We start from the raw sequence: 13,811 nt of genomic DNA, 5'->3' as shown, positions 1-13,811 counted from the left end.
ACACGCGTTTGCTCCCTCACCCACTCCGCTCTCTTCTTGTCCTCACGTAGATAACCATGAATGCCACCGTCACGAACACAAGAAGTAACAACAAATGTAAGTTGAACCCTCTTAGTGAGCCTCCAAGACACCACAATATCAGCGAGAAAATGCGCAAGACGTGTTTTCACTACAGCTTTCAAAAAAGGATGCTGAACATCTCGAAAGTACACTGTAAAAAAAATTTGGTCAAAATGACGAAAAAGTTCTGGCAGCTCTATTTCCAAGCGGTTGGCTGTCAAATTGACGGGTGGTCGTCAATACCAAATGATGGCGTTTTTAGTCATTTTGACGTCTTACTTGTCATCCTGAAATACAAATTTGTCGTCAAAATGACGGGCTCACGTTTTTTCATTACGTCATTTTGACGTTTCCTTGTCAATATGAAATACAAATGGCCCGTCAATATGACGGCCTGAGTGTTTCACAGCAAACCGTCATTTAGACGTCAAATTTAAGTAAAATGTAGTCTTCGGCTGAACTGTCCAATTTTCACATTCTGTGGGCAGTAACTGATAAAAGATGCTACGACGATTAGCTTCAGTGCTCACGTATTTATTGCTGCAGAATGGTACATAGCAGAATGGATGCAGGAATGCACAGCAGACTTGTGGCTTTCCTGTTGATTTCCTGAAAAGCCATTGGCCACAGCACCTGAAAAATAGAACAGTTGGTATTGTGATTAGGTGGAACATGATATTAATGGTATTTGGACAAAATTACATATAATAGACAACAAAAAGGGATCAACCTACACAAAAGCAGGTGGTGGACAATGCAAACAAATATGACAATATGTTAATCCAATCGAAACAGCATCTTTTCCGTTAGCTTTAGGAAGACAGCAACTTTTCAAAAATACTAGCTGTGCAAAAGTTAAATGGAAAAAGTTTGGTATACGTAGTATGTGCATAAAACTGGCGTAAAAAGATAAAAAATAACAACCACATTTCAATAAGTCACGTCGCGCTGTGTAACCACAGAACAAAGGAAGCTGCCAGAAAGTCACAGTAGCTTTCTTTAGTACGTGGCCGCAACGATGAGAAAGATAATAAAACTTTAACCGTTATCGAGATGAAGTTGTTCCACACTCATTTACCTTTGCAAACTCAATCGTCAGAGTGAGGGTGGCCGTGTCGGTAACAGACGTTGAACATGAAGAATCCACGATGACGGGTGACACTTCCTGCTTCACAGTATTGTGGTGCCGTCGACTGCTATGAAGACCCGCTGGAGTCCACCCATCTTCGAGCCTGCATGGCGACAAAATTACTGCACTTACGTACCGTCGCAGTTGAAGGAGCGATGCAACGATCGCGAGTAACAGTTATACGTACTTTGCACAAGAAGGCGACGCACGAGAAAAAAAGACGCGCAGAGTTTACATGTGTCCAGAAGCTTTTGGCCCGTAAAGTTTAAGCAGTCGTTAGTCTGCTCGCTTTCTGCCCTTTGCACGACCCGATGAAAGAGTCGACAGCCCCCTACCCTTCCCCACCCCAACTTTCGGAAACAGTGCTGCGGCGTGAACAAGCGACAAGTCATTGCTTATTACCGAGTTTCGGCAGGTGCGCGGGCACGATCAAAAGCGTTGTTTCGCGCAAAATTATATTACAACAATACATACTCGTCGTGCACTTAACAAAATGCCCGCCTACTGCGGTGCCGAAATCAGCCGCTGTCTATTCCCGCCCATTTCTTCCCATGTCGACATTTCGAAACTGTGTCAGTTGGAGACAAAACTCATCAAAACGCAAACGCGTTTCCTGTTTGGGGACAATTAAAAGTGCTAGAAAAAGTAAAAGCTCCAGGCCGTGCAGCGGCCGGCGCGATGGTGGTCATCGTTCTCACGGCGCAGTTATCCCTCGCCGACCGCTCGCACCGACGAGCGTGCTGCCCTGTTCAAGCTACAGATGCAGAAACACGGTTCCAGTTTCTGACACGACGGTCCTCATACTATTCGAGCCAATATACTCTGCACACTTGAACTTGCTTCACAATTATTGCGTTCGCAGATTTTAGTTATTATTATTTTTTTTTTGCAAGGAAAAATTTCTTGATGCTGTAAATCGTTCACTTACCGCAATCAGATGCACTTGCTCTGTTGCTGCAGCTCCGCGCGCATGGCTGCTTGCTGAAGGAGACCAGAAAAGAGACGTTTGCTCCGTCGCAGTTTCAAAGAAGTATGTGTGAGCCCCCGACATGGGAAAGGAGGGCAACCCAGACGCTTTCCGAAAACAGAAGAAAATGTCCCTTCCTTTCTCCTCCCCCGATCGCGCGGGCGGCGGCGGCCGCCGCGACGGGAGACAAAGGAAGCGTCCCTGGAAGGACCCCCACTCCCCCCAGCAACAGGCAGCGGTGCCTCTCGGAAGGGTCCCCTACAAAGGAAGCGTTCTTCGACAATCCGGCGTCGAACAAGAGAAAAAGCAAAAGGCCCCACCGGCGACTGCGAGAGCCGCCTTGGGCGGCCAATCAGAGTGCTGTATTACTGAAGTCAGTTTGTTTGTTTCCTTTCGCTCCTTGTTCTATCCCCTCTCCCATCGAGTTGACGGCGAAACAACAGTCTTCACCATTTACGTCGACTTCCTGTCAAAAATCACGGTCACTTGGCCGTTAAAGTGACGGCCAGTTTTTACAGTGTATACAATAAACGAGAAAGAAGCTGCGAAACAAAAAGATGAACAAGCCCAATTCCCCCTCGCACAACCTGAAGAAAAAGGTTTTCGCGACGCAGTGGCTCAACTACGCGAACACTAAATGAAGGTTGCAAAAATCTGGTGAAAAGCCTGTATCCTGAGTCGAGAGCAACGTAACACCTGTAGGACATAACGAATTCGGGTCACAAGAAGGAGGAGGAGAACAGCGAAAGGAAAGGCCGAGAGGTTATCCAGGCTTAGAGCCCGGATTGCTACTCGGCACTGGGGAAGGGGTGTTCAGGGGATAAAAGAGACGGCAGGCGAAAAAGGGGGGATAGGAGCGGGGTCGCGCACACACTTTAGTCCCTTCGTGGGCACTAGAGTCTCTCAGCTAAACCTGTGTCCTTCATAAAACGCAGAAGGGCTTTTGTTGCCTTCTGCGAAGTCGATTGTAGGGGTCTTTGTCCTGGAATAGTCTCTAGCTTGAACTGTTGGTTGTCCAATCTTCTGAGCTCGGCTGCCAAAACGCGTCTTTCCGATGAATACTCGGGGCAACAACAAAGCACATGGTCGATTGTCTCTTCAACCTCGCAGGCGTCGCAGTGGGCACTACTGGCCATCCCGGGTCACAAGAAACATCTTACAAGCCCGAGCACTAGAAGAGATGGATAGCTGCCGTCCCCGCCAGTCATTCACTTGGCGCTGTATCTTCCCCTCGACATGGTCGAAACTCAGTCCAAACTCAGACGACAACCAAAGAATCTGTCTCAAGAAAGCTTCTCGTTCTATCATCACCGTCGTTAGGCGGAGGTTTGCCTGAATTTTTATTTGAACGCGATAAAAAAAAAAGAATGAACTACTTCCTCAGATGGCTTTCTTGACTTTTGGCTTCCATTTCAGGGTTGTGTACGGTGGCAACAATGCCACGGGCAATGTTATGATTGCAGGAAGTTAAGAGGAAAACTATATAAGAACAACGCATGTTTTGTCGCACGTTTCTGCTCCTTTTACAAACCACGGCAAAAAAAAAAGTTTTAAAAATTAGTGACGCCCTTCCCTCTGAAAACAGGGGTGCACGCGAAATATGACCTCGGTGAAAACGAAAACAAGGAAAATCGAGTGACCGCAAAACGAAAACGAGAACGCTTGCGCCAAAATCAAAACGCAATGACCGAAACGAAAACGCAGAACCATCGAAAACCGATACGACCGTATTGTAGATCAGCCTTCCGCAATTATCGGTGACGTTTACGTTCTTAAATATATCTGCATGCTCTTCCGCGAGTGAACCACACGTGGCCTACGCATGCCGCACAAGAAGGGGTGAGTGACCGCACCTGTGATGTGTCGTGTTTCGAGAAACCACGCTGACTGGCTCCCACTGAGGCGTCATATAGCGCGATACATGCGCTGCGAACGGCAAGCTCCAACAGTCTATCTATGAGCTCCAATAGCGTATATGCGTTTCCTAGTCGGTACAGCCAGCCGTCACCTGAGCTTGCTTATGGGGGGTTATATCACAGCATAAACGTACCTAAAGCATACAAAACCACCCCAACTGAAATAAATAACAGCCAGAACGACCTGCAATAATTGAAAACCACGGTGTAGAAAAATATTCAACAGAAATAACCGAAACCGACCTAAAAGTGGAAAACCCGCAAGATCGTACAAGAAGCAGTAGCTGAAACTGACCAAAAGGCCACGGAAATACCCAAAATTCCATTAATAGTGCATAAATATGTCATAAATAGATTATATGCGTGATAACAAATGCTGATATTGAAATATGCCAAGCGCCTGAAAAAGAAAAAAAAAGAGTTGAGGGGATTTGAACCCAGGTTATTATGCTTGCTTCGCAGGAACGGAGCTACTACACTACGATACTTTTTTTTTTCTTTATTGCCTGGATTCGACAATTCACAACACATCACAGATCAACAGCGTAAATAATATACGACAAACACGTGGCGAGGCGGCCCGACTTAGGCCTTTAAAACTCTTTCAATGACGTAAGCTGCTCTATCTTTGGCAGCCACACAGGCGATACCTCTTGAGATTTAATTACCTCCACATAACGACCTACACTTTTTCTGAAGTACTGCTTTGCGGAACGGGCATCTACGTCGTTGTACAGTCTTGCTGTGCGTGAGCGCCATATGCTGTGGAGGCCCAGCGCCATGACTAAGTCATCAGGCATTCCACCCTCTTTGTCTACGGAGAGATACCGTATGCCATGAGGGTTTAGCGGGAAGTCTTTGCAAAGTGTCCTCTGTAAAACATCCCAAAAATATACGCCCTCCCAACAATGCAAAAAAAACGTGGTCTATCGTCTCCGGCGATTTACAGCTGAAGCAATCTGTCCCCCATGGCACAAAAAGCCCCCTTTCTTCCATAAAAGTCCGGACTAATAATGTTCCCGTGTGTAGCCGAAAGAAAAAAGATTTTACTCCAGGCTGTACTTGCATTCTTTTCACCCTTTCGAGCACATCCTGGCCGGGTCCTCCACAGTACACAGCTCTGTACAAGGGCAAAGGGAAGACAACATCCACAATATCATTGTACAGGGTTTTCCCCTTCACTGTGCTTAAATAATCTTTAGAGAAACGTGCACTCAAAAAGTTCACACTCCCAACTACTTCTTTCAAAAATCCAAAAATACCCCCCGACAGGTACTCGGTGGTGACAACATAGTCAGGAAGTACCCTGCCCAGCCTCAGTTGACATACTTTTCCAAGAAAGGGGTCTCTTACATCCCTTAAGAAAAGAGATCTGTTGACCAGCTGGCGCACAAATAAATGCGCCAGCCCCAGTCCCCCATCTTTCACTCTCCTAAACAGGTTGGTGCGGCTGCACCTCTCCCAGGTTGAGTCCCACACAAAAACCGCAAACACCCGATTAATTCATTCCAAAAACAGAAGATATAGGAAAACTTAAGAAAGTCACAGCATATAGACCTATCTCGCTTACCAATGTCGATTATAAAGTATTTATGAAAATTCTCGCCAATAAGCTTCAAGGTGTGATACATGAAATAGTAGGCCCTCATCAAACATGCGGCATACGAGGACGGTCCACATGCACTAACATTCATAAGGCTAGGTGCGTGCTTGAGTGTAGTGACGCCACGCGAGTGCCTGTCGCTATGCTTCAGCTCGACCTTGAAAAGGCATTTGACTGCGTGTCACATGAATTGTTGTTCAGTATTCTGGATCATATTAATGTTGGTTCTGTTATCAAGGAGGGGGTGGCGCTCGCGTACCGGAATTGCAGTACGCGGTTGATTGTGAACAAGACATTGGGAGCGCCCATTAACGTGCAACGCTCTGTGCGCCAGGGATGCCCGCTCAGTCCACTATTGTTCTGCATTTACATTGAGACGTTATGTTTGCGAGTTTTAAAAGATGTTGATATTCGGGGGTTCCGCCTTCATGAGTCAGAAGTCAAGCTTTTGGCGTATGCAGACGACGTTGCTGTTCTCTGCGAAGACAAGTTCAGTATTATGAGAGTAGTGGACATAACAAAGCTATTTAGTGCAGTTACCGGGAGCTCGGTCAATTGGGGAAAGTGCCTAGGGTTTTGGCACGGCGAATGGCAGTCAACCCCCGGCACTTTTGCCAACGTCAGCTGGGTAACGACCCCAGTGAAGTACCTCGGTGCCCCTTTACAGTTCTATAGGGACAGTGAGCCGTATTGGCGTGAACAAACCCAGGAGATTCGCGCAAAGGTGGATGAGTGGAAGGGGGCTTTTTTGTCAACATTTGCTAGGGCAACGGTGTGCAACTTGTTTTTCATTTGTAAATTGTGGTATGTAATGCAGGTGCTGCATTGCTCTCGTGCGAATGTGCAAAAGCTACACTACGAGACAGAGCTGTTCTGAACCGCTAAATTGAGGGCCACATGCACGTGGACATAGCTTCAAACATGCCCTAGATGGCGCCATGCGTCGCTTGGCTTTGCTGGCTAGGAAACGCCTATACGCGCTCCAATAGGGGCACAGTCAACAATTCGATCCCCCCAGTGGGTACCTGTGAAACGCTTCAAGGGCATCATCATCATCACCATTGACGTCGTCGTCGTCGTCATTAAAGCACGTGGATAAAGTTGACTTTGCATCAAGCATTTCGGCATACGCCACCACGGAAAGCGCCAGTCATCCAATAGCTTCGCTTGAATAAAGGCGGCGAAAAATATGAGTGCGGAGACGCCGGCTCTTTCTCATAGGAGCTATAGGGTCATGCAAACTTCTGTTCCACGTGGTCGACAAAAGATGGGGAAATACGGTGGGCTTGAGGGGTTCGTAGCGTTTTAAAGCCGATCTGGCGTCATGTTTGTTATAGGTTGTATTCACTGGCGTGGTGCGCATGGCGGCAACCATGTGTCGCCTTAGCTACTGGGACGCGCGCACACCATCATGGCGGCACACGCACCAGGCCGTCCCACTGAGATCAAAAGCATTAGGCTGTGGAGAAACATGGGTTTATTACTTTCACTTTAAGCGACGTACTACGAGTGTTCCTCTCCGCTGTGGAATGCAGCCTCGGCTCTCACGTGGTTCCGCCGCGCGTATTAGATTACGGAGCCAGCGGGTATCACGTAGCATCGTTTTCGCCGTCGACGGACGCCCTCAGAGGGGCTTCGTTTCGGCGGCCCGTTATCAACGCGGGCCGCCGCACTGGGTTTGGATGTCGCCCGGCTTTCGCCCTGCGGGCCGTTGAGTGGGAGCTCCCGCTCCCCAATACCCGTATGCTGTCGGCCACACTCCATTATAGCGTACTCCGAAATGGTTGTAAACGCCGCTGATTCGCTCCTCGTCACAGCAAGCTCTCTCGCCTGACGCTTCACCGTTCCCTTCGAGGCTTCTCGTCTCCGGACGCAGCGTGACGCCAGCCAGCAGTGTTCGATGATTGTTGTGTGCGACGGGATCAACCACAGTGGAGATACTCTTCTGTACTCTTTCCTCACCTTCCCAATCTTTACATTTCTCTATTCTATCCTATTGGATAGAATAGAGAATAGAGAATAGAATTTTGAACTGATTCCATAGCATCACTTCAAAATGTTCGTGCTGTTATTCATATCTGTTGACGTCACGGCCGGGACGACGGATGCGAAGTACTCAAGGGCAAGTAGAGCGTCACCACATGTGAGGGCAATTAATAAGATATCTGTTGACGCCACCACCGAGAATATGGCTAAAACGCGGCAGACGATGCACGCTGGTGTTTTTTCTCTGCGAGATGCAGGCGCAAAGTGCATGCACAGGCACAGTGGCCACGATCGTAGCGGTTTTCAGTGTTGCCAAGCGAAGAAATCGCTCGCTTAGCTTTTCAGTGAAAACCACCTATATACTTCTTATCTCCGACACCGTTTTACTGGTTAGAACAGCATATCACCATCATCACGATTATGTCAAAATCAAGATGAAGGCCTCTGCCATGTTTCTTCAACCGTTTCTGTAATACGGCACCTTAGGAAATTCTGCCTGCGGGCTTTCTAAATTCATCCCTCCACGAGACGTCAGGCGAGCTGTAATCGACGCAGAACTGCGCTACGCCGGAGCCGCTTAGCTGACGTCCTTTCTTAAAGGAGCTGAGGCCGTTGCTCATGGTTGTTCTCACCTTCCTTAGGTTCAGATTACGGTTATCTTCAAGTCGAATGGAGCCTGACGTGATGGAAAGCCAGGAAAAGATGTGGCACGGCTCCGCCGTGCTCTCGAGAGGAGGAGTCGCGCACTTCTGGTAGAGAATGCAGTAAAATTTCTTTTTACGTGCACTGCGGCGGGAAATGACAACGCTCAACCCTATCTTGCTGTAATCAAAGTCGTCCCCTCCGCGATGGGATTGACAACAAAAGCAATAAAAACACCAACTTAAAGACTATGTTTCGGCAAACTGCATGCGCAGAAGAGATGAAGGACCCAGGAATACGTCATAACGGACATATATTAGTGCTGGGGTGGTAGTCTCGTGTTTTATCCGTTTTGTGTCCGTTTCAAAAGTGTCGTCCGTTTGAAGCAAGCACTGATTGGCTAAAAGCGAATACCCGGATGTGACGCCATGCAAGCACGGTGGAGCTGTGAGCGGCGGCTTCTCGGAGCAAACGATTTGGAGCAGACGATTCTTCGTCGCCTTGTTGTTGGTTGTTCGCTGGCGGAACAATAAATAGATAAAATATAGTTTAAAATAGGTTTAGTCGTTTAAAATGTGTTTACGAGAACAGCTGCGCAAAAGTCAATCCAAAGCCCACCTACAACTGGAAGTAGGTCGCAATAAACCTGGTGCAAAACGGACGTTTTCAAAGCGGACAAACACGGGAATACCGCCCCTGGTGAAATCTGGTGAAATTTTGATCAGTGGCTGGTGTCGCGGCCCCTTTCCAATCTGGCAACGCTGGCTTGGCCTCATCTCAGCGACGCCGTCTCCACCGGCGCGCAATACTCGGTACCACCGACAGCAAAATCACGGCGGCCGCTTCTGCCCAACCGACCGTGAAAAACCTTCGCCTCTTCGGACCGCCACCACTGCCCGCGGCCGAGATTGTTGGCGCCGATAAGAGCGCAAAAGGCGCTTGCTGCCGCGTTACCAGACCGGCTCGAGGCACACAGCCAAGCGCCTAGCTTCCCGGGGCGCGGGGCGGGATCCACTCGACGCCGCGCAAACCCGTAGTCTAATCGGTGCCCATCCCCTTCAATCCTTCTTTGACGCCTCCCCCCTCCTCCTTTATGCCCTTCCACCGCAGCCCGGGCCCGCACGAGCTTAGCGCAGCGTGTATGCAGATATTCGCAGGGCGTCGACGAAGCGTCGTCCGCTCGGCTGCGCCTATTACGCGCTGAGTGGAAAAACCGTTTTGCCTCAACCCTCGAGTCGATCGGGACGCCTCCCCCCTTCTTTGATTCTTTCCCCGTCTCCTGGTCATCACCTTCTAGCTGAAAGAAGACCGCGACGGTCTGCCTTTCATCTACGAGATTGCTTGTTCGTGGTACGGTACCATGAGCAAGCAATCTCGCCATCTGTACAATGAACAAGCAATCTCGTAGATAAGGTGTGTTGTGCGGGGTAAAACCAATGGAAGGCGCATGTTTCTTTTGCGATGAAAAAATTGTATGAGGCAGCAGGCGTCCCCGAGATAACGAGGATGATGATGATGATGCTTAGGGGCTTCCCCTTTGTAACGGGATGGCGTTGCACAGCGGCCTTAGTCGCAACGCCACTGTACAATCACCTCGCCAAAAAATACAAACAAAATAAATAAAAAAGTATGTCAAAATATAAAGAAAATACTTTTACGAAATTTTTGTGCTAGTCTGAACTCCTGTTGCAGCCAGCGCTACCTGTAAGTTTTTAAATCAAACTAAACAGTCATGTGATGGGTTTTATAACACTTTATTTCATAAAATAAAGAAATAAGACTTTTTATGGAAATAAATGAGGAATAATTTAACAAACAAAACTTTTGAAACCGACTGGAAAGCAGCGGCCGCCCGGGGCGCTGCTTCCAACAGGAGTTCCTCAGCAGAAATTTTCATCGCAAAACAGACCCCCCCCTAATCTGCCCCGAACGACACACCTCTCTCTTCTAGTACACTGTATGGTCAAGCCGGTGGGGGTTGCGGGGGCGGAAACAACTGTAAGGTGTTCTGTGAGAGTGGACTGTCTCAACGGGCCGGTCTTCGCACTGGACGCCTCCGAAGTAGCTGGGCCTCGAGTTGACCACTGGTCGTCAAGTTCTGCCACAGCCAAAAGAGATGGGGGGGGGGGGGGGGGGGGGGAGAGGGGCAACTGGACATTTGTAGCATCATAGGGCAGACTGAGTTTAAGAGCCCATTTGGGTCCTTCTGTCATTACGAGGACATACGCACAGCCTGTGTTTACCTCCAGGGTGATGACAGCTCGCTGTCTCCTCCCCGGAGTTCGACATTAGGCTTAAGAGTCACCACCACTTGGTCGCAGATACCGACTTCCTCCACGCCTAACTCGTCTCTTTGCAATACCCGTTACGTTATGTTTCAACGAAGACTGACGTTTTTCCCAACGCCTGCCAATGAGAAAAGGCCGCACAGCGGTGATCGATCACACCTTCGATCTGGATACAGGGAACAAGGCCTTGTTCTCTGTAGGATGGATGCGTCTCTCTTTCTCTCTCTCTCTCTCTCTCTCTCTCTCTCTCTCTCTCTCTCTCTCTCTCTCTCTCTCTTGCCACCTCTCGTCCTGTCTTTGTTTTCTTTGTTCGTAGCTTCATAGCCATTATCGCGGGAGAGTCAGCGCCTAACTTCATAGCTACGGCTTACGATGTGCGTGCATCCGCGTTAAAGCGTTGGAAAGTCGAGTGTGCGTGCGCGTGCGGGCGAGAGAGAGAGGAGGAGGGTAACGGACGAATGGGAAAAGACGCGAGGAGGGGCGAAAGGAAAGAAAGAGGCAAATATAGCGAGTTTACATTTGTCGGGAATCAGCTTTTATCCCGTCGCTCTCATCTGCATTTTCCGTCGTTGCTATTGTGCATATTTGTTTTTTGCGTTAGATTTGTTTATTTTATATTCCGACGACTCAACGGGCACGTATGTACTCGAGCGCCCATATGCGAAACGTCACTTTGGCGGCTTATACGACGAGTTTGGCGGCGCGCGCGCTTTTAGAAAATCGGCTTTTCTCTGCGCAGGCGCGCAGCTTTGCCGGCAGCTTCACGCGCATGCACGCAGTACGGCGTCCGTGCACGCGTATACGCCGGCGCATTCCAACGGCTTCGACGCTTATTGAATATAAGCGCTTAGGGACAATTCCTTGTGACTGCAGTTGCTCAGTAGGCAGTGGTTGTTGGCTGTAGATGAAGGTTGAAGCGTAAAAACCCTTCAAGCCATCCCGCCCAACTGCGACCGTCTGCTTCCGCACCCCGTCTCTTTCCCGCCAAAAATAAGCAGCGGAGGAACCCTGTCGTTGGAAGAGTACGGTCGCACAGGGTATGCGGCATTGAACCGTCGTTTGCAGCGTAAGCGTATGGTCCCTAGAATCTTTCTAGGGACCATAGTAAGCGGGTGTGCCGCTATTCAATAAGATGTGATTTTTTTCTTACGGAAATAACGATAGAAAGTTGGCGAGGGAGAAGGCCGGTCAAAAAAAAACTTTAGCGGTCGCAGTTGATGCATTTGTGATGTTAGGGTTTACTGTGAAATGCTAAGAAGTTGTGCCGTAGTTCGCCAGAATGGTGCAGTAACTACTCCTATGGCGTTACTTTGCACGCAGCCAAAACTCAGACCTTCTCCCCCTGAACCCGCCCCCTGAGCAGTGAAAGATACTGCTGTCCAGCTGTCTACCTGAGGACCAGCTCCTCCTTGTGACCAGGGGCGGTATTCTCGTATTTGTCCGTTTTGAAAATGTCTATTTTGCGTCCGTTTTACTGTGATGTACTTCCAGTTGTAGGCGGGCTTTGAGTTGACTTTTGCGCAACTGTTCATGTAAACACATTTTAAACGACTTAACCTATTTTAAACTATCTTTTATGCGTTTATTGTTCCGCAAGCGAACCAACAACAAGGCGACGAAAAATCGTCTGCTCCCTATCGTCTGCTCCGAGAAGACGCGGCTCATAGCTCCGCCGGGCTTGCATGGCGTCACATCCGGGTGTTCACTTTTAGCCAATCAGGGCTTGCTCGAAAATAACACTTTTGAAACGGACGCAAAACGGACAAAACACGAGAATACCGCCCCAGGGCTACAGCAGCCTGGACAGCACATGGACGAACCACTCTTACATTATTGCGTAATAAAATTATCTCTCTTTCTCTTTCTCTCTCTCTCTCTCTCTCTCTCCTTCGAAGCCATCCCTGCTATTTCACCCAAATCACCATCTCCTCTTCTTCCTCGTCTCCCGTCACTTCTGTTCTTCGGGCTATTCTGCCGGCTGTACTGCCGGTTCAGTTGCGGAGCATATCCACAAAAGGCAATTGTCTACGGTCTGTTGTCGCACCTCCTTAATCAACTTCCTCTTCGTCGAAGGCTTGTCCGTCGCCCGCACCATTGCTGTCCTCCACCTCATTACAATGATGATGACAGGAAAGACAGAACACGCCTTCTTTTTTCACAATTCTGTCGATCCGGCATTTTCGCTCGCATTTTCTGCGTTTAATAGCGCATTTAGTGCCTAACAGAGCAGAGTGCCGCGTCCATCGTGCAACTGGGATGAGGTACAGCCCGGAGCATGGGGATGAGCGCCGACAACGAAGTGCTGCTGGCAGCTGTCCTTTCGCCGGTTTTTTTAATATCCTGTTAAGCTCGGTCACTGTGGTTTCGGGTGTCCGTACTTACATCTATTGCGACGATATCGCGTTTTTCGCGGCCGCTTCTGACATACACGAGCTGTATGTATTAATGCAGTCGTATCTGAATACTTTAGATTCATGGTTACCCAGTATCTCTCTCACAATTAATGCCAGTAAATGCTCTGTTCTAGTTTTCAGTCCACTCTTTCCTTCAATATCATTCTCTGTTACCGTCAGCACATCTTATCCCAGAATGATTATTTAAAATACCTTGGGGTAGCAGCCAACTTGACTGGAGTCCACATATAGAGCGTATAGCTACTAAATGGCATGTTGCAACGCCTCAGCCATAGAAAGAGGAGAATGTGCCATGATTCTCTTCTGATGGTATACCGTGTGTACGTTTTGATCGGGACGTTCTGACCGATTTTGAGAGTCCCGCCAGTGTGAGGTAACTTTAACCGGCCACATCCCTGGGGTTTTGTCATAGAGGGATTATTGCGGCCATTCACGCGTACGTATCCGAGACCAGACGCACGTCCTGCTAGCCCGGTCAAAATTTTTTAACCTTTTCTCCCAAAAGTGGCATCATTCACTGATTCTTCTCTAGATCTCTTATATAATTCGGTAACCGTTTCCCCAATGCCTACAGGCTGATTATATAGGGCCATGAGGTGGGCGTTTTAGCCCAAAAAGCCACCCCGTTTCTTGGCCAATCCCCCACGTGAGTACGTGCCATAGAAGCGGAACAACGACAACGACAACAGCCAGTGAATCGCTTCGAACTGTCGGTGCCCGCCGCACCTAGAAAAGAACCGGTGCTCCCCTCTGATAACGCCGTTTCGCCTAACTACCCCGCCCACTCGCGATTAGAGCCCCGAAAT

At 48.8% G+C, this 13,811-nt stretch overlaps 1 long non-coding RNA gene across 1 annotated transcript; it reads right to left on the bottom strand.

Moving 5' to 3' along the window:
- Positions 1 to 417: 417 nt before the first annotated feature.
- LOC144141562 (uncharacterized) lies at positions 418 to 2,604 on the bottom strand. Its single transcript, XR_013316641.1, has 3 exons — positions 2,118 to 2,604; positions 1,139 to 1,292; positions 418 to 693 (listed from the first exon to the last, which is right to left on the bottom strand). It is a non-coding gene; the product is annotated as an uncharacterized LOC144141562 (long non-coding RNA).
- Positions 2,605 to 13,811: the final 11,207 nt, after the last annotated feature.

The sequence above is a fragment of the Haemaphysalis longicornis genome, unplaced genomic scaffold (assembly GCF_048455015.1).
Source record: "Haemaphysalis longicornis isolate Haplotype H1 unplaced genomic scaffold, Haemaphysalis longicornis Haplotype H1 scaffold_6, whole genome shotgun sequence".
Taxonomy (NCBI): Eukaryota; Metazoa; Arthropoda; class Arachnida; order Ixodida; family Ixodidae; genus Haemaphysalis; species Haemaphysalis longicornis.
The sequence above is the reverse complement of the archived record's forward strand: the minus strand, read 5'-3'. Positions and strand labels throughout refer to the sequence as shown.